Source organism: Ursus arctos, unplaced genomic scaffold, assembly GCF_023065955.2.
Source record: "Ursus arctos isolate Adak ecotype North America unplaced genomic scaffold, UrsArc2.0 scaffold_7, whole genome shotgun sequence".
Classification (NCBI taxonomy): domain Eukaryota; kingdom Metazoa; phylum Chordata; class Mammalia; order Carnivora; family Ursidae; genus Ursus; species Ursus arctos.
In genome coordinates this window covers 19,133,422-19,160,493 of record NW_026623089.1, presented here as the reverse complement: position 1 = coordinate 19,160,493, position 27,072 = coordinate 19,133,422, and the positions used below count along the sequence as shown (strand labels likewise).

General features: G+C 49.9%; 2 long non-coding RNA genes across 5 annotated transcripts in view; one reads left to right on the top strand and one right to left on the bottom strand.

Annotated features, from left to right (window-relative positions):
- Positions 1 to 26,428, top strand: part of LOC113251920 (uncharacterized) — a 56,973-nt gene extending 30,545 nt beyond the window's left edge. Inside the window, exons 3-4 of one of the 3 annotated variants that reach the window (XR_007190040.2) lie at positions 6,006 to 6,869; positions 17,512 to 26,428. This is a non-coding gene — a long non-coding RNA (uncharacterized LOC113251920). Of the gene's footprint in view, positions 1 to 6,005; positions 9,043 to 17,511 lie in introns of those variants that run through there. The other 2 variants (XR_003314650.4, XR_006408951.3) reach the window with 2 other exon arrangements.
- Positions 174 to 16,994, bottom strand: LOC113251921 (uncharacterized). Of its 2 annotated transcripts, none has more exons than XR_003314652.3 (3): positions 16,886 to 16,992; positions 12,182 to 12,286; positions 174 to 1,011 (listed from the first exon to the last, which is right to left on the bottom strand). It is a non-coding gene; the product is annotated as an uncharacterized LOC113251921 (long non-coding RNA). The 2 variants fall into 2 exon arrangements; XR_006408950.3 differs by lacking the exon at positions 174 to 1,011 and adding an exon at positions 2,949 to 5,884 and having other exon boundaries at positions 16,886 to 16,994.
- Positions 26,429 to 27,072: the final 644 nt, after the last annotated feature.

The window sequence follows — 27,072 nt, the reverse complement described above, 5'->3', positions numbered from 1 at the left end:
ACACCCAGGTCGGGTGTCAGTAAGACTCGCTGGCCAGGTACTGTAGGGCTAGATGTGGGGAAGCCTTTGTTAGGGATATGCGGCCTTTGAGGTGAATATTTTTACAATTCATTTTTAGTTTACGTTTACATACCATGAAATGCACATTTCTTAAGGAATGAGGGTTTTTTTAATCAAGGTAAAATTCACATAACAAAATTAACCCTTTTAAAATGAATAGTTCAGCAGCGTTGAGTACATCACGATGTTGTGTAATCCCCACCTTTACCTAGTCCCAGTTTTCATCACTCCCAAGGGAGACCCCATACTCCTTAATGGTACGGAGTTTTCTTTGGGGATATGCTGTCTTAATTCACCATTTAATTCTCGCGAGTTCACATTTATTTTTTAGGTCTGGGTAGCTAAAGTCCGTGTCACACAGCTCTTTATTGAAAGAACGTGGGCCAAGCCGAAGTAACCTGTGATGTTAGAAGTCAGGATCACGATACTTTTGGGGAGGAGAGAGTTTGTAGTGAAGGGAAGGAGAACACCAGGGGCCTTCTGAGGTGGTCTGTGTCTTGACCTGCCAGGTGGTTGCATGGATGTGTTACATAAAGATAATTATTCAAATTGTACACTCGTGATACATACACTTCTCTGTATGTATGTTTCAATTTAAATGTTTTTAAAAAAATGGCTAAAGAATCAGGAGGCTTGGGTGGCAGTTCCAGCGCAGGAGGTGAGGAGCTGTGTGACTCTACGCAAGCCTCTTTACCCCTCTGGACCTCAAATTCCCTCATCTGTAAACAGAGAGGATTGAGCCAGATGCCCTTCAAGGTTGCTTCCGCCCAACATGGTTCCACGTGCAGTTTCCTCCGTTTGAAGTGGGGCATTCTCAGTGCTGCCGAGATCAGCCTGAAGCCCTCACTGACCTTGGCAGAGGGAGAGTCAGGCCTTATTCATGTTCTTCCTTTCAGAAACTAACAGTCGCAGCTGATGTCTCTGTGGTACCACTTGTCAGCGGCAAGGCAGCTGTGAAGTTAATGATAGTGCAAATAAAAAGCTGCTAGTAATTAGGCGGCTGGATGTTCAAGCATTATTGTTATTTTAAAAAATCAATTAGCTGAATAAGAAAATGCCATTGAGACAAACATTTATTTTTTTCCCTAGCACAGTTCCAGCTGGGTAGGAGGATAATGTGGTCAATTCCAGAAGGGGGAAATATGGCGCTGATATATTGGAAATTAATATATGTTTTTAAAACTGCATAGGGGAAGATAGAGGCTTTTAAATTTTTTTAAGCTTTTGTAAGGGAGGAAGAAGCTTCACATTATCACCTGTGACTTGTACCCACTACTGCTTTATTAGCAAGCCTCCAGCTCTGGCAATGACCACATCCTCATTTCCTCCTTTTAGAAGGCCTTTTGTAACAAAAAATGCTTTTAGGACATCTAGGGTTATTGATCGATATTCCAATCTCTGGGATAAGACCTGGGGAGTGTATGAAGCAAATAAATGAAGAAACAGAACTTTTTTCCTGTACGTCTCTTGTTCATTGTTCAAATCACTGCATTTAGCCAAGCAGGTCAGAGTATGGTTGTGTGCGTTTAGAGCACCCTTCCGAACACTACCTGGGTCTGCGTCCTGCATTAACCGGGTAACTCTGGGGCCAGTCGTGAAAATTTCCTGTGCTGTCGTTCCCTTAGCTGTGAAAGGAGATGCTGTTAGCACCCACCTCAGGGGGTGTGTGTGTATGTCTATGTATGTACGCACACATGCACACAAAAATTAGTTTGCATGACCCATGGAAAATGCTTTGCTCAACGCCTGACGTGTAGCAGGCACTCAGTAAATATTAGCTTTTTTTACGCTGGGGAAAAAGAGGGAGTTCTTAGGCCTATGGGAGAGGGGCAGAGAAGTGTCAGGCAGCAGAAAGTGGATCCAATTGTTTGCCTTTTGTGTGGCCTTGTGGACTCCTGCATGCAAAGACCCTTGACCACCGTGGTTCTCATATGACCCCCAGCAGGGCTTTTAGACTTCTCTGTGCTTATCAGTTTTGAGTCCCTGCTCGTTGCACTTTTAGAACCACAAATAGCCCTGGAGAGAGGGAGTCAGAAGATCTGACTGTTCCCTGTAATGGATGATGACCACACCCCCTGCCGCCACAGCTGGTGACACAGGCCTTTAGCATAATGGAAGGCATTTGGGGATCTATTTTTCTCTCACTGCGTAGAGGATTACTCACCTCACTCCTCTGTGTCACAAGGAAGGAGGGGTGGGGGGAACACAATAAACTGCCAAGGATGAGTCAAGTTTTAATAGAGCATCTTTGCTCTGGAGTCAGGGACTGCTGCTTCTGATGCATTCCTGAGATGCAAATTGCAAAGCAAGTCTCGAACTCACGCTCTTTTACTTCTTTCTTTTCGGGGAAGGGTGGCAACTGGAACTGTATTTTTTCTGGAAGTGTATTTTGACTATGTTCTTTCTAGGTTAGAGAATGAGGGAAGGTGGTACTCCCAGAGCTGGCTCCTTTAGGGCTTCTATGAGTCTTGATTACGAACCAGGCTGGTTCGTGCCACTTCAGCTCTTACCTTCTCCTAAATCATCCACCCCCATTTGAGCATTTCTGCCCTTCCCGTCCAGGAGTGGCCACGGTCAGCGGGCTCTGGATTAGAAATGAGTGTGGAGAACATCCCCTTCCCTGACCAGTGCACTGCTGTGGCCTTCTTAGCAGATGTGTCATCTATGCACTGCTAGGTTTAGTTCAGTCAAGAAGCCGGTTGATTCCCACAGGGGTGTACGCGCCACCACCTGTGGCTCCAACCTCCCTGTAAAGCTCCTTCCTCAGGGTGGCATGGAGTGTTTCGGCAGGAGGTGTCAAGGGAGAGGGATGCTAATGAGGGAGAAGAGACGTGATCAGTCTTATGATCACTTAGTGTTGAAGCTAAAGGATATTTCTTATAACACGGTGCATTTGCATATATTTTTTATTTCCATGGTACGAAGCAGTGGAACAATCAGAAGGAAAGTAAAGGGTGCGGGCGCCTGGGTGGCACAGCGGTTAAGCGTCTGCCTTCGGCTCAGGGCGTGATCCCGGTGTTCTGGGATCAAGCCCCACATCAGGCTCCTCTGCTGGGAGCCTGCTTCTTCCTCTCCCACTCCCCCTGCTTGCGTTCCCTCTCTCGCTGGCTGTCTCTATCTCTGTCGAATAAATAAATAAAATCTTTAAAAAAAAAAAAAAAGAAAGTAAAGGGTGGGGCAAGTTTAGGGTACAGGGCAGGAGAGGAGAATATAGGACATTGCTGAGTTGACCAGCCAATTGGCAGGAGGCATATTTTGAGCATCTCCAAAGATCATAGGAAACAACATTGCAGAAAACATGGATTTTAACTGAACTATTATGCTTGAGGCCAGCAGTTCCCAAATTTTGCTGAGCATGAGAGTTATGGGGAGCTTTCCAATGATACATGTTTGGGGCTTTGTGCCGGGGAATTCTGAGTCCCCGGTCTTGGATGGGAATCTTCATTTTAGAAGTTTTCCCAGGTGGTTCTGGTGACCACTCAGGTTGTTTAATTACTAAGTTGTGCCACATTTCGAGGGGAGATGTTCACATATTATCTACCACCAACAAGGCAGCTCAGGCTTATTTCTAAACCTTTTGTTATGGAATGTAACACACAAACAGAAAAGCACACAAAACGGAAATGTGGCTCAAAGCAAACACCCAAGTGTCAGAATAGAGCATTGCCAACAGATACGTTTTTTGGCAACTAAATAAAAATCTTCAAAATTTCCATGTTTATAAACCACTGGAGCTATTCCATCTCTCCAGCACCTGAATTGCAAGCCTTGGGTTTTAGGTTTATCTCTGATAACTCATGAGCTTTTCTCTGGCTCAGGAGCTGACTTTTCACCCCTCATAATCTTGCCCTTGGATCCTGTGATTAAGCAGGAGTCAGAATCTCATTTCAAACCCCAGCTAGTTCCTCTACTCGCCTATGATCTTGGGCAAGTTCCCTTACATCTCTGGCCTTAGATTTCTCATCTATGAAATTAGAAAAAGAGCAATATCTACCCCATAGGATTTTGTGAGCATTAAATTTATTGAGCAAACTCGCTATTGCCTGGCAATCTACGATTTTCCTATCAGACTCTGTTTTCACTTTGCTCTTCTCCAAAACGTCTCTTGCCAGAAATTATCCCTGTGCCAGAGGTTTGTGCCATTTACCTCTGCATAGAGACATGCTCTCTTATCTCATGTCTTAAAAGGAAACAAGCAAATAAAAAAACCCTCCTTGACCCCACATCTCTCTCCTGCTATTACCTTATTTTTCTGCCTCCTTTCTTGGCAACAGTTTTTGTAATTACCGTCCCTGCTTATTCACTCCATGTGGTCTCCTCTGTGCTCTGCAGTTGAGCTTCTGTTGTCCCAAAGCCACCGAGACCACACCTGTCATGATGACCAAGAACATCTGCATTGCCCAGTCCAGCAGTTACTGTTCTATTCGGAACTTAGTTGGTCTTTCAGCAGCATTCGACAGAGTGGGCCATGCTGAGAGCTGGGGAGAGAAGCTTCTGAGCAGAGGAAACTGAAAGCCCAAAGGCTCTGAGATGGGGACAAGCTTAGTGGGTTCAGGAAGCAGAAAAAAAGGCTGGTGTGGCTGGAGCACAAAGAGGGAGGAGTATAAGCTGAGAAGGCAAAGGTCTCCAGGGGCCAAACTATGTGGCACCTTGTCAACTGGAGTGAAGGTTCTGCGTGGCGCCTGGCACGGAGCAGGTGCTCAGGGTTAACTATTATCACCATTATTATTAAGATCTTAATAGTGCCGAGTGTGACAAAGAGGGGAAGGGGGCTGGATAGGGAAATAAATTAAAATTCCCAGGTCTTGAAGAGCTTTTAGCCTATTGAGGGTCTAGATTATACATAGGTAACTGAATGAGAGCTCACAAGCCGATTTCTTAATGGTCAATCTGTCGTCATCACCCCTCCCCCTACCACACACATTTTCTTGGTGAATTGTGTCCCATCCTGTGATTCTCTCTGGATAATTAAGGTTTAGTTTTTCACTTGAAAGGGAGCAAAAGTGGGCTGTAAGTCCCTGTGAAGAAAGAGATGACTAAGAAGCTACTAACCATGAGGTTACCGTGTGGGCTGAGGACAGACACTGGCCCCACGTCCTCTCTCCTTTTCCAGACTGCTCAAAGTAATCACCTCCAAGTAAATAGTAGCTGGTCTGTTGTTTCATTTGTGCCAAGCTGCAAACTGCACAAAGGAAATCAGACTCTGGAAGCAGCCCTTTGATTTCCTGATGCAACACATGTGACCTAAAGCAGGTGTGTTTTTATCCTCCTGGTGTCCTTGCCACACACATTTCTACTGTGGGCACACCTGCAGACAGACACACACACACACACTTAACACACATTCAACATATAAACACCCTTATGCGTGCACTCATTGCACCCCCAGATACTTAATGTTCACACTCAACACACACACATCTTTGTCATAGCTAAAATTAATTTGCTTTCATTTCCAAACTCTGACGCTTGCAGAGTTCTTCCTCAAAATGATAAGTCCATGTAGAGGAGTAAGATCACTGTGTTCCCTGTTTTTGATTCTGGTAGACCATTCATATGGCAAGAAATATGCTAGGGTAGAATGTATTCCATTCTTAATCTGATTGTTTTCAGACTTTTGTGCTTGAGGACATTTTGTCATTATACTGGTTTTCTGGTATTCCTCTTTTTCATGTCTGGAAGCTCAATATTCTTTTCTGTCAGGCACCATTTCCAGCACTCCAGGCCAGCGTGATGTCTTTCTCCTCTCCATTGTAGACTCGAAAGCATCTGTCGAGTGTCTGAATGTGTCTGGCTCAATACAGGTGTTTCACTTGAAGAAAACCTAGTAAAGTATGAAAAGTCAAAGCCACAGAAGGACTCAGCAAGATTTCCTTCCTATGTTAGTAGTTTTCTTGTTTTTTTTTTTAATTTTACTCTATGTTAATAATCTTATTTTATTTTAGAATCTATCAAGCACCCTCTGATGGGAAAAAATAAAAGGTCCATCACTCACAGATCGCTTGAGAAACAATGAAATACACAACATTAAAACCAAGAAATTCTATTCATGGAAAGACACAAAGGATGAGAAAACAAGCCACATAATGGGGGGACATGTTTGCAGCCCATTAATGCTTATGGGAGCTTTAAGAATCAATTCAAGTAGAAATGGGCGGAAAATCACTTTACACGAGAACTCCGAATGCCTGGTGAACGTGTGAGGCGTGCCCAACCTCACTACCACGTCACTATCAACAAAAGCCACGGATTATTAATAGGGGGTAAAGTCTTAGATCGACAAAAACTAAGAAGTCTCGTCATTCCCGACGTTGACGAGGGCGCCGAGCAGCAGGAGCTCTCCGGTGGGAGGGGAAGCGATTCAAAGCCTTCGCAACACTCTTTGGCAGCATCCACTGAACACAAAAAGCCCGACCCGTGAACAGCAGTCCCACTCCAAGTCCTCGTCCTAGGGACTGACAACATGCACAAACCCAATGATGAAAGCAGCATGATTTGTGATGGTTGCAAAGTAAAAACAAGACAAACGACCACCAGTAGCCGACTGGCTGAATAGATGATGTGCTGCGCACACTACGGAATCGTTGACAGCAGCACAGACCATCAGGCCACAGCTTCAAACGATGACGTCAGTGAAGCTCACAGACTGTACCCTCCATCCGTTCCAGGCACCAGACACTCCAGGGTCAGACGCTCCCTATAAATTCCGTAACTTCCTAGTGCTGGAGTTAGTCCCGTCTGCAGAGCCTGTGCCTGCTTGGTGCCCAGACATCTTGGGGCATGAGAGAGGGTCCCTGAAAGGGTCTTGGGTAAGTCCTCCTAGGCTCCCTTGGGCATTCCTGTGGTGGTTCCTGTCACTGCTGTTGGGAGCATTTGGTCTGCTGGTTCTCGAATCACAGGAGCTCGTTCAGTTGAGTCATACGTCCCTCCTGCTCCTCAGAGGCTGGATACTTGTCCTTCGCAGTGTTTCCCCAGCTCCTGCTGCTGTGCTCTGCGGTGCACCCTACGTTCCTGGTGCCACCTCCTCGGGGGCCTGGGGATGGTGCAGGGCCATGAGATCCTTAGGTTCTTACATCCTTCATTCATCTGTTCCCACCTCTTGAGCTTAGTACATTTGTAAGTGTTTTTTCTCGTATAGGATTTCAAGCCATATACCTGTTGTCCAAAGTAAGGTTAATCCTAGAAGCATTAGAGGATGAGGCCATCCTGGCCCTGGCCTCTACAGACATAGCCCAGATCGATGACTGCGTAGAAGACACACAGTGAAAATGTTAAGACATTGAGTGAATGCAAACTACCAGGAACCTGCCCTTTCCTCCAGAAAATCACCAGCCACCTCTTTTCCTTTCCAGCTTCAGATTCCTATAACCCCACTCCTTAACTGCATCTTTCAGCACCTCCAAAATTGATTCCCAATCTGCCTCCCCATCAGCACTTTTTAAAAACCTTGAACACAGCATACTACACACACAGTTTGCCTTTTCCCCTGTATTTCCTGGCAATTGGACATTTAGGTCTGCCTTGTTAAAGGTTTTGCACTAGTCCAATATAAAGAGGTGCTAATGGCTGGACATTTGGGATTTTTTTCCTGGTTTTTGTCTGTTAAGAGGCTGCAGTGAAAAAGAACCTCCCTGTCTAATCATCCTTCTGAAGACTGAGTTTCTTTGGGTAATATTAAAATGTTTAACTTTTTCTTTTAAGAAAGAGGATGTGAGCAGAGAGGAGTCTTCTGTGGGCCTGCTGGGAAATCAGGGCTCTTCTGTGTGTGGCAGGGTCATCTTGGGAGAGCTGCTTATCACAGGGAGGTGACGTGGAAAAATTCCTGTAAGAATGGTCTGGATGAAATGCACTAGCACATTAGTCAAGGTGCTTTAAGAAGTTGAAAACATTATACAGCAACAATAAGGTGTGACTAAAGTAATGGGGCAGATTTGACTGGAATCTCATACTGCAACCAGCCACATATTTTTGTGTTTGATGAGATGATACTCAGAAGACTGCGAATCCCTAATCCAGACAGACTCAGGTAAAAAGTAGAAATGTATTGTCTCGTGTAGAAGTCCATGCGGTAGCTGGCTTCATGCACTGTGAGATTCAAATGCTCAAGTGATGTCACAAGGACTGGATTTTTCTTCTTGGCTCTGTCTTCTGACGTGTTGGCTCTCGTAAGTCTCCTTGTTGTGGGGACAAGATGGCCACAGCAGCTCAAGCCTCATGTCCCCTCAGGCTTTGGTACAGACGGAAAGGGAAAGAGGCTTCTTCCCCAGTAGCTGAAACCTGCCCCAAATGGAGTCTTCTTGACCCTAATTGGCCAGTTGTTGGTCAGGTGGCCATCCCTGAACCAGCCAGAGAATCTGATTCTCCGGCTGTCTCAGCTCAAATGTAATACCTTTCTTGGGACTCAAGGCAAAGTCAACTCCACTAGAATCCTGTGGACTGAGAAGACAAGAGTAGATATCTGAACACAGACCCAGTGCTATTCTGGCATTAAGTGAACTGGACATTGAGCCATCAAGAAGCCACAAATTTTTACTGCATTTAGGGACAGGCTGTTCATGAGCCTGTCATTTCAAAATTGTGGCTCAGCTGAGTTTCCTTCAAGGAATATCTTCACATTTTGTTTTAGGGGGTGGGAGAACCAACAATTAGAGGCATGTGTATGGCAAGAAAAATGTTTGCATATTGAAATGGTCTTTAAAAGTGTTTCTCTTTTTTTGAGATAGCTCTTCCTCCCTGTAAAGAGGTTTGCCTCACAAAGGTCTAGCAAAAGGAAGGTAGTTCTTAATCAGAGAACCCTAGAACAGGTTCTTTCCCCACCCCTGTGTCCCAACAGCCCACCATGTGCAGGAGGGTTTCCCAGCTTCGGTGGGCCCTTTCAACTTGTCCCCTCTTGTACTCCCTCTGGTAAGCTGTGCTCACCTTCCCCACTCTGTTTACATTCCTCACTCCATTCCCTCTTGAAATAAAAACCAGTAACCTCTTCCTCAGTTTCTCTCTTTTTTCTGTCTTAACTCTGGCCTTCAGCAGCACTTCTATTTAGTGGTACAGGGTGAGCAGTCTTCCCAAGAAAAGTTTTTCTACATGTCTCTGGTTTTACCTGAATTGTTTTTGTTTGAGGTTTAAATGGATCTATTGATTTTTTGACCCATTCAGGAACTTTGCTATTTTTAAATAAAAGAGGGATGTGCCAAGTAACGGCAAATTGAAATCATCTCCATTGGTGCAAATCACCTTCAGGAAGGACAGACTACCTTTTGGAGGCCTGACGTAGTAGGGGAGGGGCTCCATTCTGGGTGCAGAGATCTGGGTGCAGAGCTGCTCTGACCCCAGCCCCTCCTTGGTGGCCCTGCACTAGCCCTGTCTGCACTATGAGGGGGTCTGTCTGGAGATGGATCTAAAGCCCCTCGAACTCTGATGACTCACCTGGGTCCCTGAGTTCAGGGTCTCAGTGGATGTCACTCTTTCCCCTGCACTGAAGCCCAGGAAAACCCCAGGGCATGGATCACCAGGTAGCAGCCCAGTGGGCTTGCCTGTGTCCTTGGACAACCATCGTGCCTGTCTGGGCAGGGGTACATTGTGAGGTCCAATTTATAGGAATGGAAGGATATTAGAGAAATGGATTTTTGTTCTGTGAAAACCCTAAATGAGTGAACCTCTTACTTGCACCCACTGGGCCTGTGACACAGGAGTAGGCCTCATGGTTGGTGTTAAAGGATCGCATGTTTGGGGGCACCTGGGTGGCTCAGTCGTTAAGCATCTGCCTTCTGCTCAGGGCGTGATCCCAGAGCCCTGGGATCGAGCCCCGCATCAGGCTCTCTGCTCCCCTAGGAGCGTGCTTCTTCCTCTCCCACTCCCCCTGCCTGTGTTCCCTCTCTCGTTGGCTGTCTGTCAAATGAATAAATAAAATCTAAAAAAAAAAAAAAAAAGGATTGCATGTTTGTGTCCACCACCACCCAATTCGTATATTGAAACCTTAATCCCCATGCGATGGTTTTAGGTGGGGCTTTTGTGAAGTAATTAGGTCATGAGAGTGGAGCCCCCATGAATAGGATTAGTGACCTTATAAAAGAGAGCCCAGAGAGCTGGCTCATTCTCTTTCCACCTTGTGAGGATACAGTGAGAAGCTGATTGTCTGTAGCCTGGAAGGGGGTTCTCACCAGACCTGACCAGGAAGGCATCTGCTTCTGAGTTTTTAGCCTCTAGAACTGTGAGAAATAAATGTGTGTGGTTTAAGCCACCCAGTCTATGGTAATCTGTTACAGCAGTGTGAACTAAAACCGCTGGGTTGGAAGAGGTGTTCTCTGCATACACGGGGGTCTCTCCATAGTCCCTCATGTTCATTTCATTTCCCCAGTCCTTGCCACCACTGACTAGAATATGCCAGTGTGGTCAGGCAGGAAATGTGAGGAGGTCTCTTCCTCCACACCCCTAACCTGACCAGGGAGGCATATTAATCACCGAAGGGGACATAGAGCTGGTCACTCATCAAGCATTTTCCCTCCCCTGGGAACACATCAGAGTGGAACAGAAGAAATTCCTGGAAGGGTCACCGGCTTAAGAACACTTATGGCCTAGACATTTAATAACAAAACACTAGGTTAATGTCTCCTGGGACCAGAGAAACTAGGGTCCATTCATCCCAGAGCCCCAGGAACAATGGCAACCAGTCAAGGAAGCTTAGAGCTTGCTGAGAGTTTGGTGTTGGGCATTTGGAGGAGATGGTAGGTGGAGGTTCAGGATTTCACGTGCCTGGCCTTCTGGCTGCGGGCTTGACTCATCCAGACCCTTCCTAAATGCTTTCATTAGCCTTTCCCTGCTCAGAAAATTTCATGAGTCTCTAGTGTTCTTTCTTCTTTTTCTCAGATTTTATTTATTTATTTGACAGAGAGAGAGAAAGAGAACAAGAACAAGCAGGCAGAGTGGCAGGCAGAAGCAGGCTTCCAGCTGAGCAGGGAGCCCGACATGGGGCTTGATCCCAGGACCCTGGGAGGATGACCTGAGCTGAAAACAGACACTTAACCTACTGAGCCACCCAAGCGCCCTGAGTCTCTAGTTTTCTAAAGAAAAAAAACTGACCTCCCTTGCCAGGCCAACGCTCAAGACTATTCTAGTGTTCCACAATGGAGTCTTCTGAACCCTTTTCCAGTTCTGCCTCCATAAGACATCTGAGGGCAGTGAGGCACAAGCCTCCATCCCTGCCCCCCGCTCCTTCTCCTCTAGTCCTTGCTCCTTTTCCAAGGTCCATTTCTGGGTCATCTTTCTTCTTCTTCTTCTTTTTTTTTTTTTTTTAAAGGTTTTGTTTATTTATTTGTCAGAGAGAGAAAGAGAGAGAGCGAGAGCACACAAGCAGGGGGAGCGGCAGACAGAGGGAGAAGCAGGCTCCCCACTGAGCATGGAACCCGATGTGGGACTCGATCCCAGGACCCCGGGATCATGACCTGTGCCGAAGGCAGATGCTTAACCCACTGAGCCACCCAGGAGTCCCTGGGTCATCTTTCTTCTTGAAGCATCCCCTATCTACCGGGCCCCTGTGGGTCCCTTATCTCTCTGAACTCCGCTATAGGAATGAAGTGCTACAACCCAGTTTTGACCATCTACATTATAAGCTGTATGAAGACAAGAACTGGTCCTGTGTTGTTCACCACTATATAACACTCATCATCTAGGGCAGTAGCTGGCACATAATAGATGCTCAATGGATACTTGCTGATTTAATTAATTCCGTTTTTTATTATTTGTTTTGTTTAATGTATGGAATTTTGTTGGCCCAAGTAGACTGCAAGCTCTTCAAAGCTTAAACCTGTTCTATAACAGGTACTTGTAAAACTCTTATCTATTGATTTAGCTGGCCATCAGAGCCCAGAGAGAGTAGTTACTACGTAGGATTGGGCAAGGCTGAGTGTCTTTGCAGATGCTTTTGCTGGAATGCAATTTGACAATACAAACCAAGAGCCTTAAAACTGTCTATATCCTTTGACTTGGGAATAGTTCTTCTAGAAATCCATCCTAAGTAAATTAACTGACATGTCATCAATATTAATAAAACAAGAGTGGCTGCAATTTACTAGACTGCTTAGCACTTATACATGTCAGACCCTCAGCTGCCAGCCACTTTACATACCTTCTTTCCTATGATCCTCTGAATCACCCCGTGAGATCAGTAGTATGATCCTCATTTCACAAATGAGACACTGAGGCCAGAGAAGTTCATGGAACTGGAACATCCCTGGTAAATGAAAGAGTCAGAATCTGACCTGGGAATGTGTGATTTCAAAGCCCATGCACCGCATCCTTATTATACCAGTAGAAAATCAGGAGCAATATAAATGTCTAGCAAGAGGAAATGAATTCATTATGGTATATCCACAATATGGGATTAGCCATCAACAATAATGTTTTTGGAAGACAGTTCAACGATGTGGGAAATACTTCAGATAAAAAGTTAAGTGAAAATAATAAGATTCTGAAATGGGTTGAATGGTGACCCTAAATATATGTCATATCTAAATCCTTGGAGCTTACGAGAGTGACCTTATTTAGAAAAAAGATCTTTGCAGATGTAATCAAGTTAAGGATCTTGAGATCAGATCATCCTGGATTACCTAGGCAGGTCCTAAATCAAATAACAAGCATCCTTCTAAGAGATGGGAGAGAGAAAAGACACAAGTGTAGAAGGCAACGTAAAGTTGGAAGCAAAGATTGGAGTGATGTGTCTACAAGTCAAGGAATGTTAGCAACTATGAGAAAGAAGAAGCAAGAAACAAATTCTTCCCTATGACCTCTGTAGGGGCATACCCTGCTGACACCTTGGTTTCAGACTTCTGACCTCCAGAACTGTGAGAAATAAATTTCTGTTGCTTTCAGCCACCAAGCCTGTGGGAATTTGTTGCATCAGCCCCGAGAAACAAATACAGATTTCTAGCCATTTATGCCTTTAGAAACCTTACTCCCTGTCAAGGCAATCCAGACCTGCTGCACTCTGACCCCAACCTACATCTCAAGCTGGCAAGGAAGTGCTGTCCTTTCTCTCTCCTGGGCCTGTGTCCCCTGAGTTCTCCACCTGCCCAAGAAGAGCAATACAGATACAGACATGTACCAATATGTCTGTTATAAAAATCAGTATTTAACACCACTACTGGGATTCGGTGCAGTCAATGCAGACCAAGTGCCAAGCACTGTCCTAAGCATGAGGGACAGAATGAAGACCCACTTCCGTTATGTGGTGCTTTAGAGTTTGCAAATCACATCCACGTGCCTTGTCTATTTGATCTTCACACCACCCTATAAAGTAAGTAAAGCAAAACATTTTACACCTGTTTTGTAGGTGAATAAGCTGAGGCTTCACAGATATTAAGTGCCTTGCTCAAAGTCATGCAGTAGGGCGGAGCTTAAACCCAGGTTTCCTGCTTATACGAAGTTCCCTCCAGACCCAATGTTTTGGAAATTCAGGGAGAGGAAAGTGGATCTTAGAAGAGGTGAAATTCAAGCAGAGTTGTAAAATGATAGAATCCCAGTAGATTGGGGGTTGGCAAATTGTGGTCTGTGGGCTAAATCTGGCCTGCTTCCTATTTTTGTAAATAAAGTTTTATTAGAACACAGCCCTGCTCATTCATTTACCTATTATGTATGGCTGTTTCCATGCTACAACAGCAGAATTGAGTAGTTGTGACATAAATTGTATGACCTGAAAAGTCTAAAATGCTATTTGAGCTTTTACAGAAAAAGCTTGTTGACCCCTGCAACATATGGTTCCTAGTGTACGGGAGGAGCTTGTGGGGTGGAGATTGCCTACAAGATAAGGAAATCCATAGCTTCTGGTTAAAAGTAACATTTGATTCCTTGGAATAACTATATTTCTGGTCTTAATAATAATAGCAAATTATGTGGTATCTATTATTATGTGCCAAGCAGTATTTTAACTGCTTTTCACATACCAACAATTATTATTGTCGTCATCATCACCCCACTTTTATAGATGAGGAAGTAAGGCCAGAGAGATCAAGTAGCATGCTCAAGCGTGCACAGCTAGCAAGCAGCAGAGCCACTGGTCTGTGCCGGGTAGTACCTGCCAGAGGCTGTGTGTGGAACTGCCTCCACATTGCTTCTCACACCCGGAGGAATCCTGGGAATTCCTTCATTCACTTGGTAAGAACGTTCAGAGCCCTGCTGTGATGTAGGCCCGGCGCTAGATGCTGTAATAAGAGCCACTGTTTCTTTCTGCTCAGGCATTGCCTACCATTTTCCTGACAGCCCCCCACACCCAGCCACTCATCTGGGAGCAGAACCACTGTTTGCAGCATGGTGACTCTCTTGATGCACTGGCCTTGGGAGGTCAGGGAAGCTATGACAGAGCAAATGTAAAGGCTTTTCCAGAACAGACAAAGTGCTAAAGCCATGATGCCGTGATCAAAGACAGAGTCACCAGCTGAGTAAGGCAGGGAGGGAGGCCGCAGGCCCTGTCATGATGTGCAGGGACTAGTCACCTCGGCCATGAGGGTGTCTTCTATCCACTGAGGCTGCAGGACTCTACTGAAAGTCGCATCGTGATGAACTGGAGAACAAAGGCAAGTCAGCTAGCTCCAGGATAGTAACCTGGCCCAGCCGCACCAAGCAGCTTCACTCAGCAGCCTAAACATCCTATTGTGGCTTATTTCTCATCCCCCTTCAAAGGTGATTGATTGGAACAAGAAAATGAGACACAAAATTTCGTACTGAATATATCATCCGAGATCGGGGGAAGGGGAAGGCTGCTCCATTGGGGTATGTTTAAGAGCAAGCAAGGGGCACACTGGAGAAGGTACCCATCTGCAGGGGTGAATGCACCTGTCTCTGGCCTCCTGCCCTCCACCCCCAGTGGATGGGGAGATGGGAGTGGGGAGAGAAACTGTCTAGAGTCAGTACCGGCCCCTTCCACCCACAACCGCTGCTCCCCAGGCAGCAAGCCTGGGAGGGGAAGACCAGCTTGTACCTCAGTGCCTCTGTCACACAAATCCCTCCCTCCTCACCCCACAACCCAATACTGAGAAGAAGAAGAACAAAGAATTGATCAAGGCTCCTGGCCCTTCGGAGGTGTTGCCCACAGCATCAGTCATGGAGTCCTGGGTGTCAAGTTGAAAAAGAAAAAAAAAAAAAAAAGCACACACTCCACCCCAAACAAAATGGAATGAGAGAGAACACACTTGAGTATAAATAACAGGCTGTCCTCTCAAGATAGCTCCATCATCTGGAGGTGAGCCCAGAAGGCAGGAGAGAAAACCGTTTCTGAGTTTCCTAATCATTGCTGGAGTGCTGCAGCCCTCAGGGGACGGGTCCACCTCGGCCATCTGCCCATGATCTCCGCTGACAGTCCCTGGCACACGGCTGGTGAGCTGGCTGACTGGGGGCCAGGGGGCCCTCGGAGTTCAAAGAGGTGGGCTCTTGAGAAAAAGGCAGAGCACCAGGATCCACTTGAAAGCACACGGAGCCTGGCTTGCATCTCAGCCTCCGTGAGCGTCCCCTTGGCTGGTGCCTCTGCGCTGAGGGGCTGGGCACCATTCATGGTACTGGCCGCCTCTGTGTCTGGAGCTAAAGCTCCCAGCTGCACGCAGTCCTGGCCAGGATCTCAGGAATGAGCTGGCCCGCAGCATTTGTTCCAGGTGCCCAGGTCCAGACCAGCAGATGCCGCCATTCGCTGAAATCAGCACGTGATTCTGGAGAGCCTCCATAAGCCATGCCCAGGGCCCAGAGGCACTGAGGGCCCAGGCCCTGCACACTCTGAGCTTAAAGGCTCTTTGGGGGACACAGCTCCGAAACAGATAAATACAGAGCCGTGCATGACGCTGTGTGCTCTGAAAGAGACGATCCAGGTGCTGAGAGGGGAGGTGCCAGGAGACCTAAGTCAGCTGGGGGCCCAGAGGAAGTGTCAGGCCTGCCGTGCGGCCTGGTGGCGAGTGGGCTGCCATGGCTGGGGGAGGGGGAAGCCACACAGGCAGAAGAAACCACGCCTGCGAAGCACAAGGCTTAGGCCGCCAAGAGGCCACCAATGACCCGAGTCGGGTACAAGGGGAGAGAGTAGCTTGGGAAGAGGATGGGTCTCAGGCGGGGCCCAGTCTGATGTGATTTTGCTGGGGTTTCCCCAGGGCTCAGCTCTTCAGGCACCGAACAGAGCAGCACCAGCTCTCTCTCAGGAGATTCAAAAGTTGTTTACTTACTGTTTTTCTCCCTCTCTCAACTTTAAATTTCTCTTTGCATTTACACCAGAGCCTGCAGCTTCCCCCCGCCCCCGCTGTCCATGTTTGTTCCAATGCCATCGTTTCTCCCCCCTCTGAGCTACCCTGAGCAAAAATATATGTCTAGGATAGATACCAGAAGACAAGAGAAGGACACTCTGAAGGGCCCTAACTTGGGGTCTCCATCTCTGGAGACCCCATTCTGTCCTGTGCTGGAGGCAAAGCTGTCACAGTACAGGAGGTGGGGGGAGCCAGGGGCCGCTTCGAGTCCTGGCTCTGCTCCCTGCTGACCGTGTGCGACCTTGAGCAAGTCACCCCCCACTCTGGGTATTTGTTGCCTCATCTGTGAAATGAATGGATTGCACCAGGTCAGGGAAGCCCTACCTGGGATCCACAGGTAAGCTTTCGGGGGTCCAAGGATCCCTGGAATGGTATGTGAAATGTCGTGGATATGAGTATTATGCATTTTTCTGGGGGAGGGTCCGTAGCTGTTATTCAATTCTCAAAAGAGACCAGGACCCCAAAAACAGGACCAGCTATGCTGGGTGGTGTCTGTGCCCACAGCTCTCGCAGTTGTCCGATTGTCTACTCTAAGGTCTCATCGGAGGAGCACTTACTGTAAAGTTGACAAGACGCTGGCTTCCCGGGGCCTTCAGAGCAGGGAGAGGCTGGGAGTGTTCCAAGCAGGGAAGCGGCGCAGGGTACAAACAGGAAGTGCTTCTATGTTTGTATTTCTGGTAACCTGGTTAAGGAGGTCTCTGAGGAAACGGTCCTGAATCTGTGGGGTGTCAGCAATTTACCGTGATCCCCGCCCCTACATCTATATAAATATTCACTTTTGTCCTTAACTTTGTTTTCAGAGTTTTGTGGGTTTTTTTAAATTAAGGAATGCCCCCCCAATTCCAAGTCTTTGGTTGGCTCCTGGGTCAAGGTCCAGTGTGACCTAGGCAAAGATGACCCAGTGGCGGTGGGGGTGGGGTCCCACATCAGGTGCTGCTCTGACGGGCCAGCTCTCCCCTTCCTTGGCCTGCTGAGCCATCCTGGTTTCTGCCGCTTTTCCTCGGCTTCCCTTTCCTTTACTGTGATTCCAGGGAGTGGGTCGGAAATGACCTGAGTGAGGGGCCCACCTCCCTGGGACAATGGCCCGGTATCTTTGACGTGGGAGTGGCGTCTGCTGTGACTCAACCCCGTAGCAGCGCAGGGGCGACACCTCCTTCAGAGTGGCCACTGTGTTTCGTTTCAGGCAGCCCAGCTGCGTTCTGCATGACTGAATCGGACACCTCTCACTTCCTCTGTGAACGGAACTCGGTGTTTGGATGACGTGCAGGCAAGTCACTTGTGCAAACAGCACCTCTCCACCTTTGCTCTCCCACCCCAGCCCCCTGAGGTCTAAAGCAAAGGGGGAAAAGGAGGAGGGAAAAAGCCACCCCAGAAAGGAACTGGGCTGCAAACCAGTGGAGACCTGGAGGAGGGGCACAAGCGCTGCTCTGGGGCCTGGAGCGGGACCGGGTGCGCTCCTGAGACGTGTGCAAACCTCAGGTCAGAGGCCCCGGGCTGGCTGTGTGGAACAGGCCAGCAGGTCACTGGACTAACACCGCTCTCAACTTGCCCAGCACGTGGCACTTGCTCTGCGCCCTTGTTCTTCATCCTCACAGGGACAGCGCCTTACACATTTTGTGGGGTGCACCCTGGAGGCACGGGTGGAGGGTGGACACCCAGCAGGCCCCTCCTCCCAGGGTGGCAAGAAGTGCTGGGGAATGTGGTGCAGACCCTGGTCCCGCCACAGGGCCAAGCCACTGGAGCACTTTCCCGCCTTGGATGTGCCTCCTGCGGGCCCTTCTCCTACCCCGAATGAAGGGCAGCCGAGGGTGCCAGCCAAGGGGCGCACGAGTCTCAGCTTCCCAACATTACAAGACACGCAAGGGACAGATGTTTGGGTCTCTGAACCTGCCCATTTCCTTCCTGCCCATGGGCTCAGTAGCTAGACTGTGACACATCGATGAACAAATCCTCCAGGAATGATGCTCCCTTGAAGTTCTTGGCTGAGTTAGAATAAGCATGAAAATATCCACAAGTCATGTGAGGCAGCGTTGGCCTGCAGCATCTCACCCAGCAGGGGCGTCTCTGCAAGGCTGCGCTCACTCTGCAAAGGCACAGGGCTCTCCTGCACAAGTCTGGCGGCCTGAAGATAGGCAGACAGCAGGGCCCGGGGTGACGGTTGGAGACCTGCAGCCTAAGAACCGGGGCCAGTCACAGATGCTCATTGGGCCTCACCTTCCTGTTTGGGGGGACTCTAACACCCATCTCGGAGAGGTGTTTGCAGGATTAAAGGAACACTGCTTAACCCAGGGCCTGGCCAAGGTGCTCAGGACATATTCATCACCTCCATCCTCTTTCCTTTCTCTCTGAGCCCCTTCCTCTGGCTGTGCTGGCTCCCCGTCTGGGTCCTGCCAGCTACCCTTCACGACCACATGCGGCAGCCACAGGGGCCCATGGCTCCTTTTGCTTTTGCATCTAGCTCCCCTGTTTCTTTCCAGACCTACTGCTGTGCCGGGTCTCGTGTCTCTGGCCTGCACCCCAGCTACCACTTCCCACCTGCTGGGGTGGCTCTGCTCTCATGGGCATGATGCTATTCTGCCAACTCCTAGACTTCGTCTGCTTTGTTTACAGTCTGCCCCCCTCCCCTTGCACTATGAGCTCCCCTAGGGTCCTTTCCAGCTGGGGACAGTAAACCTAGCCTGGGGTTAGGTCCACAACAGGGGCCACTGAAAGTCCCTAACTGAAGGACCCAGCCCCTGCCCACCTGCCCATCACAGCATGGAGGCTCCAGGAGTTCTCATTCTCCTGGGAGAGAACACTAGTCAGAAAGGTCGGCTGAGTCCCCACCCCAAGTGACTTCCTTATAAGAGGTAGGAGGAGGAGCAGGAGGAAGTCACAGCTTTAGGAGGCCTATTCTTACGGGCAGGAATCAGAATTCTGTCTTCAGGGTCTCTGTGCAAGGTCTGGGATGGAGTGGGGTCATGGTCAGCCTCCATCCTGGCCACAACCCCCCCCCACACACACACACCCTCTGCCTCGGGGCAGCGAGGCGACAGTCCAGGCTTCTCGTATGTAGCACTCCATATTATCATCAGCTTGTCTGCATCATAAGCCTTGCGTTTGACATCCTGGAATGCCTTCCGAATCTGTCTGAGTAATATCTTCCTCTGGTTTTGAAGTTTCTGCCAAGGAGGAATGTCGCTGGAATGCGGCCTCTGCTGACACCTGGGCTGCTGGTCCTCAGCCATGAGGCTGACCCAGCTGGCTCACCCATCACCCAGCGGATGATGAAGCTTGCCAGGTGTGGGCCAGGGGCACTCTGGTGAACCAGCCACACTCTTGCAGTGAGCGTGTCTCCAACTCAGGCAGCCCAGGATAAGGGCACAGTTTGTGGCTAGCAGTGACCACAACCACCACCGAAATGAACAAAGTAGCTCACCGGTTAAAGCACGTCCCATATACAAGGCTCAGCCCAGCCCAACCCATGCAGGACCTAATTTAATCATCCCAGGCAAACCAACCAGGTATTAACATCCCCATTTTACAGATAAGAAAACTGAAGCTCTAAAATGAAGCAACTTGCCTAAGGTCCCACAGTGGCAGAGCCTGTGTGCCAGGCAGCCTGGAGATTGTTCTTCTAGCCACTGCCTCATGGAAATGGAGTGAGGCTGATTCTGAACCCACGCAGAGATTCAGAACGGCAGGTTTCGTCCATGCCAATGACGGTTTGAGCAAGGCTACCAGCAACCGGCCGAAGGATTCCCCTCCACCAGGGCTCCAGGTGGAAAAACAAACAGGAGGCCCGGGGCCCCTTCTTGCCTGTCCCTCCTGCCTCCCCATTCCAGCGCACTTTCCCTCCCCACGTGTTTTCCAACCACCTCCCACCACCCTCCGCTGTCTAGCAACAAGAGAGAGTTTTGAGCACCTGCAACACATCAGTTTCTCTTCATCATCCACTGAATCTTCATCCCAGCCCTCTGAGGTTGGGCGTCATTGTTTCCATTCTATGGATGGAGAAACTGAGGCTCCAAGAAAGCCAGTGATTTGCACAAGATCACTTTGTTGGTGCAACGGGGCTTGAGACAAAGCTAACCCTGATCTAAAGCCTCTACTTGGTCTGCCATGCCACAAAAGGAGAGAACTCCTCAGAAGTAGCAGAAACAACCTTGGAAGCTTGAGAGGGGGCTGAACCTACCTGGAAAGGAGGGGATAGCCAGGGAAGGAGAGTGTACCCTCCTCTGGTAGAGCTCAGAGCGCAGCCCCAGACCTCCCCTGCTCAGACAAGCTGATCAGCCCCCTGACGAAGGGGACACCAGCCCTCCCAGCAGACGGGTGTCTGCACGGTAAGCCACCCTTCGCTAGCCTCCTGTGTAAGACACTTAGCACAAGGCATCAGGAAATACCAGAGCAAGAGGCTAGACTTCCGGATGCCACCAGCCCTGGAGGGCTCAGCCTCCCGGGACCTCGGACTGCACTTGAGCCTTCCGCCAGGCTCCCCAGCAGGTCACTCTGCCACCAGCCAGAGGTTCCCACGGCCAAGGAGCTGGGTTGGGCTCTGTGACTTCCCTTTAGGGAGACGCCTTGCCTGGAGCCACCCAGACCAGAGGCCCTGATGCGCCCGCTTGCCGCCTCTCCCTGTACAAACAGAGGTGGGCAGGAGCAGGCCTATTGCACAGGACTTGAGAAACTTGGAGGAGGGGCCTGTAGCTGTGGAGCCAGGTGGCTCTGGCTTAAATCACAGTGCCTCCTCTGGTCTGCCAGGTGACCCGGGGCAAAACCATAATGTCTTGCTGGCTTCGGCATTCACATTTGTAGGAAGGGGTCAACAATACCTCGGCAGTAGTTTAGGTTGAATGAGAGCATTGACATAAGCATCTATCCCAATGCCTGAAACATAGTGGTGAGCCTTTCAGTTAAAGCTTTTGATTTTTATTATAATAGTAAATGTCTCCAAGGTCCACGCAGTTGAAAAGAAGAGTTCCAGAATAATCCCAAACGATGGAGGAACAAAAGACACTGATTGAAATGTTCTGTGTGACTAAGAACTAAAGGATGGTTATTTAGTCTGGAAGTCGGAGGACGGTGATGTCAGGAGAGGAAAGAGGACAGATCTATCTTAGGTGTTGTGCTTGCACCACACTGTGTGTGTGTCTGTGTGTGTGTATCTGTGTGTGTGTCTGTGTGTGTATGTGCACCGAAAACGCAGGTGCCAGGAGGGGAGAGGACACACATGCAGTAAACCAAAATTAAATCCCCATCCTCAAGGCATTTACAGAGAACTGAAATACCAGAACAAAAACAAACAAAAGCAAAAACCCAGCATGTCAAGTTTGGCATTTGTGAGATCTAGAGAGACAGGAGAATTCACTTCTGGCTTCGGTGGCAACGTAAGTGGCCTGGGGTGCTTCCTGGAGGAGGTGCCGTTTGAAGCGACTTTGATGACAGATATGATTTCAACAGTGGGGGTTGGAGAGAGAGCAGAGAGGACTGCTGAGAAAAGCCATGAGACAGGAGAAAGCAGAATGTGCTCGGTGAATCTCGGGTAACGTGGAAAAAATACCAAATATCAAAATATTCTTACTAGTGACCTCTGTGTGGTAGGACTGATTTTTATTTTTCTTGTACCTTTCTGAATACTCTAAATTCTCTAAAAGGAGCATGGATGATTTTTATATGCAAGAAAGTTAATTATTTTTAAAATCAGCACTAATAGCAAGATCAGGAAAAGATAGTTCCTCTGAGGCTGAAGACAAGGAAACGAGAATTTTTAAAACTCCAGGACAGGTGGCAGGAGAGAAAGGAGCTGGTGTCCAGCTGGGTCTCAGCCTCAGCACTGTTGACATTTTGGGCCAGATCATTCCCTGTCCTGTGCTTTGAGCCTCTTGGACTCTCCCACTAGATGTCTCCCCGCCCTGCCCCTCCCCCATTGGAACAACCAAAAATGTCTCCAGAAAGTTGCCAAATGCCCCCTAAGGTGAAAATGGCCCCTGGTGAGAACCACTCCTTTCAGCCCTGGAATCTTCGATGTGAGGGAGAAGTCATCCTTCTGTGGTTCCCTATGTGTACAAAGCATGGAATCCCTTCCCCGTGGCTTTTTCTCCTGACATGCTTCTTTTTTTCATCTAATGCCACCCCAACTCAGGACACAGAAAGCTGGAGCTGAGGTCTCAAGTCTTAACACCACGTAGCCCACGTGACTGTGGGTGAGCTGAATGGTCACTCTGCGCCTCAGTTTACCTATCTGTAAAATGACAGGTAGACTAGAGGAGCTCTAGGATTCCATGAGCCTGTCCATGCCAACTCCTTATTTTGTAAGTGAACACAGTGACGTTTGGAAATGATTTGCTCGAGATCACACACCCAACCATTGGCAGAGGCATTACTAAAACCCGTCTCCTGCCCTCTCCACCCTATACTCTTCCTTCTGTGTCCTCTGTGGAATACAAGCACCGCTTCCTGGTGCCACAAAAGACAAACGGGGAATGACTGGGCCCGGTCCCTTATGTACGCCATGGAGTAGGCAAGGCCACAGAGAAACCTCCTCTCCTTAAGGAACAACAGCGCCAACGACATGACTTTCCGAATGAGCCAAAGACACAGGCAGAAACATAGGACTAATTGGTTCTTTCAAGGCAGCGGAGAATCTGGGGGTGATGAATTGCGTGCTACTCAGTGGGGGTTGCTGTGACAGAGGGCTGCAAATGCCACTCTGGGGACGTGTTAATGAAGGTTCTGCATGCACAACACGAGAGGCAATTCTGTTCTCCCTGGCACTGGCTCCTCCTGGCGGGAGGGCTGCCGACAGGGTTGGAAGGAGCTCAGCAGAAAGTTCAGCGACAAAGCCAGATGGAGAAGGAACAGGACTTGCTGTCTGGACCAGCCATCGGCAAACAGACGGAGTGCTTGTCCATCTGCGTTGCCCTTCTCCTGGAGGACGCGTGGAGGAGGTGGCGTGGTGGGGGGATGAGGAGGAGACTCAGCTGGCGGAAGGAAGGCCTGCTCAGAAGCCTCCAGCTCTGCCAGTTCTACAGCCTCTCGGGCTGCCTTACCCCCTGGCCTGGACCTACCAACCCGATGGGGGGCCAGCAGCTGCCCCAAGGCCGAGCGTGGCAGAGCAGGTGAGGCAGGTCAGTTTGCGGATGGGTTGCACGGCGTTAGCGTCCAGGGGAGAGGTTCTTCGAAGTGCCAGAAAGCAGAGTTTGTCACCTTCCTCTTCTGCCTGGGACCAGCCTGATGAGTGGAATTGTCCAGGCAAATCTGGTCCCCACCCTACCCAGGTGAAGTCAGGTTAAAAATAACATCCAGAGCAGCTGTGAAGACCAGCTGAGTCACAAGGGCTGAGAGGAAGTGGGTTCCACACGTTTCCCAGGGCGATGTTGGGGGGCAGGAGCAGGGTACGGAGTCTGTGGGGGGGGCATATGAGCCCTGGCTCTTAGCAGCAGCCTCTCCCTACCCTACCTGCTGCCATTTCCAGGCCGGGAGGGATCGTCCTGTTTCAGTGTGTTCCCGAGGTCTCCTGCTGCAGCCTCAGTGAGTCAGGAAGGCCTGCCTGGCCTATCGTGTGTCACTCGGCATTAGCCACCTGCTTCTGCCCCCCACTTCTCACCATGCTTCAGAAGACGGCTGGACCACCTAACACTCCCACCATTCACTGTCACTGACTCTAGTAACTGTCACTCGAGTGAAGATCATTCTGGGCCAGTGACCTGTTTGGAAGAGCGAGGCAGAGAGCACAGGCCAGTGAGAGGAGGTTCGGAGGAAGGAGCAAGAGGAGACTTCTGGGGCCAGCTTCTCATAATGGATGGATTAGGGGGTTGGAAGCTGAATTATCCTTGGGATGAGTGGGCCACAGTCCTGGCAAGAACTTGGGCTAACATAATAGGAACACCACCCAGGCCTCCTGGGAACCTGGAGAGTTCAGGCCTGGGGCTGGGAGCTCACTGGCCAGGCCCAGCTAAAGCAGGCAGGGTGAGAGGACAGACACCAGGGGCTGCGGGAGCTCTCCGAGGGATGCCCCTGTCGCTGAAGGAGCTCCAAACTATGTGCCACGTGTGTGGTGTGGAGGACCCTCTGATCTGGGACCTTCTTACCTCACACTCCCCCCTTCTCCCCACTAACTGGACAGTGGAGCACAGCACACAGGGGACGTCAGACTTCGCAGGCACGAGAACCACCTGACTGAAAGATTGTCAGAGTCATAGCTTCCAGCGCTGTTCCCTGGGGTTCTCATTCAGTAAACCGGGGCAGGACTCCAGACAGCACATTTTTATCCAGCATCCTGGGAATTCCCCAGGCAGGTGCTTTCCGGACGCCACCATGAGAACCCTGGTTCCATGGCCAAGGGCTCAGACTCTGAAGTCAGACCAGAATCCATATCCCAGCCCTGCGGCTTATAGCTGTAGGACCTCTGAGCCTCGGTTTCCTCCTCTGTAAAATGGGAAGATGACAATACCTTCCTTGTGCTGTAAGGATGAAATGAGATGATTGATGTAAAGGTCCAACAGACTTCCTGGAAGGCAGTGAGCACTTAATCAATGCTAGGTCTTCTTGCTGGTGGCATCCTGGCTGTTCCCTGCTCCCCACCCCTCCCACACACACAGGTGCCCAAGGTACAATGACATGTGAGTAGCTCTGACTCAAAGCTGTCCTCTTCTTTAGGGGAAATGATGCAGGGGCTGTGGGGGTGATCTGTTCCCTCTTTGGAGATCTGTGGCTCTTTGCCACCCCTGAGGGAGGACTCCATTTTTCCACCCCAAAGATGAATTAAAACCCTGTGTTTGGCCATTTCCTCATGGTGCAAAGAAATGAAAGACTCTCTCCGAGCACCTCCACCCAGCCCGAATGTTGGAAAAGTCTCTTTGACAGCTTGATGTCTTTTTTGGCTTTGAAAAGAAAACAGAAGTCAGCTTGCGAAGAGTACCACGACCACACTTGGAGCCCAAGGGAGCGGGTGTGGGCTGGGCAGAGCCAGCGCAGATGCTGGAAACTCGGGAGGGATGAGGCTCTCCTCACGGAGGCTGTTGGCCACTGAGCCCTCGGCCCACCCTCCTGGGCCACCCCTAGCCGAGTGGACCCTCCAGGGCACAGGCCAGGCTCCACTGGGCCGGGTTCCTCCCTGCTAGCTGGGCGCACACCTTCTCCTCAGTGGCTGCTCCTAGCGGCCACACCTCGGGGGCCCATCTTCTGTGGTTCTTCTTTTCCTCTGAGGCTACTCACCCTTCGGGCATGGGAGGCAGGGTCCGGAGCAGCAGCTGGTGCATACCGCAGGCACGCTGGCCTTCTCCAGCAGCCAGGCCCAGGGGCAGACTCGGTAGACTGAGGGCTCTTGAAGCTGGTGGTTCTAGAGGTGGACCATTTCTCCAAGGATCAGGGCATCTAGAAAGGCCACTAGACAGGGCGGGGGCCAGAGGAGCCGAGGTAGGTTAGCTCACAAAGGCTGCTCGGAATTACTACTTGGCAGTCAGACCCTGCCACATTTTCTCATGCTTCTCCTGCGGGTCTCCAGTGGCGTCTAAGCTGTCAGGCCTCCACGTCGTCACAGAAGGTGATGACCCCATGGCCTAAAGGCACCTGTCCCATCTGCTGCAGGAAATTGTACCATTGGAGCACGCTGGCTCCCGTGGGCTTCGGGTCCCCTTTAACTGCTCGTGACAGCACTGTGAACTACGTACAGTGAGTACTCACTAGCTGAGAGCTAACGGCAGAAGCAGTAAGCAGTGGTCCTAATCATCTTTCACACCTTACTGTCGCTGACCTTGAGTTCCTCGCAAAGAACACCTGAAAAAAGAAGAAGAGAGCCCTGTGCTTCTGCAGGAGGGAAGAACAGGACTCTGGAACCTGTTCTGGAGCAGCTGACCTGTCTGGCCACCAGTCAGCCACGTGGCCTGGGCCTCAGTTTCCCTCTTGTTATAGTAGTTATACTGGTTCTCTTGTCCTCTAGCTCTGAAAAGTTTTTGAAGACAAGATGGAACCCCATCCCCCCTTCGATGGAACGGCAAGGGGCTCCACACAGGCGTCAGCTGCTGATTCTGCCATTGGCTCCACAGCGTGTGGACACACAGAGGTCAGCTGCATGTGACCACCAGCTACGCGAGACAAGGGGCACGGAGACCCCGCTTGCAAGGCCCAGCTCCGGCCAGTGACTGATGTCCTGCTCCGCCTGCCCAGCAGGAAGAGAAGCCGCAGAGGGAGCCATCTCATGGCGGGGGGGGGGGGGGGGGTTAGGGGTACAGCGTGCTGGGGTCAGGTCTCCACTTCACCATGAACCAGCGGTGCGGCCTTGGGCATACCCCTTACTCCCTCTGAGCCTCTGAGGGTGGGGATCCTCACTGGCTGTGGCCAGGGTTCACGGAAGGCCTGCATGGGCAGTGCTTCGCTCAGAGCCTGACTGTGTACCTGGGAGGAAAAACCGTAAGGCTCCCCAGAGGCTTTCAAGAGAAGGGACTTGATTTCTCAGCATTTCGCGGAGCATCCTAAGAAGCTCCTGGGGGAGGGAAGGGCTGACATTTGCCTGAAGGAAGCAAGGGGGTGTTTCTTCTTTGAAGAAGGGCTGCCGTCCCTGTTTTCTTCTCTTGCTCCGACAGGGCCCCGGGGAAGTGGCATGGAGCAGTTCCTAGGGAGAGTCCAGGGGCCCTGTCATCGCTGGCCCCGCAGGCCTGAGTGTTCTTCCCGACCCTGGGCTGACTCACGTCCGTCCGCAGAGCAAGAGCTGTGCCCTGGGGACAGCTGCCCTTTCAGAGAAAACCCCCTCCGGGTATGGGGAAAG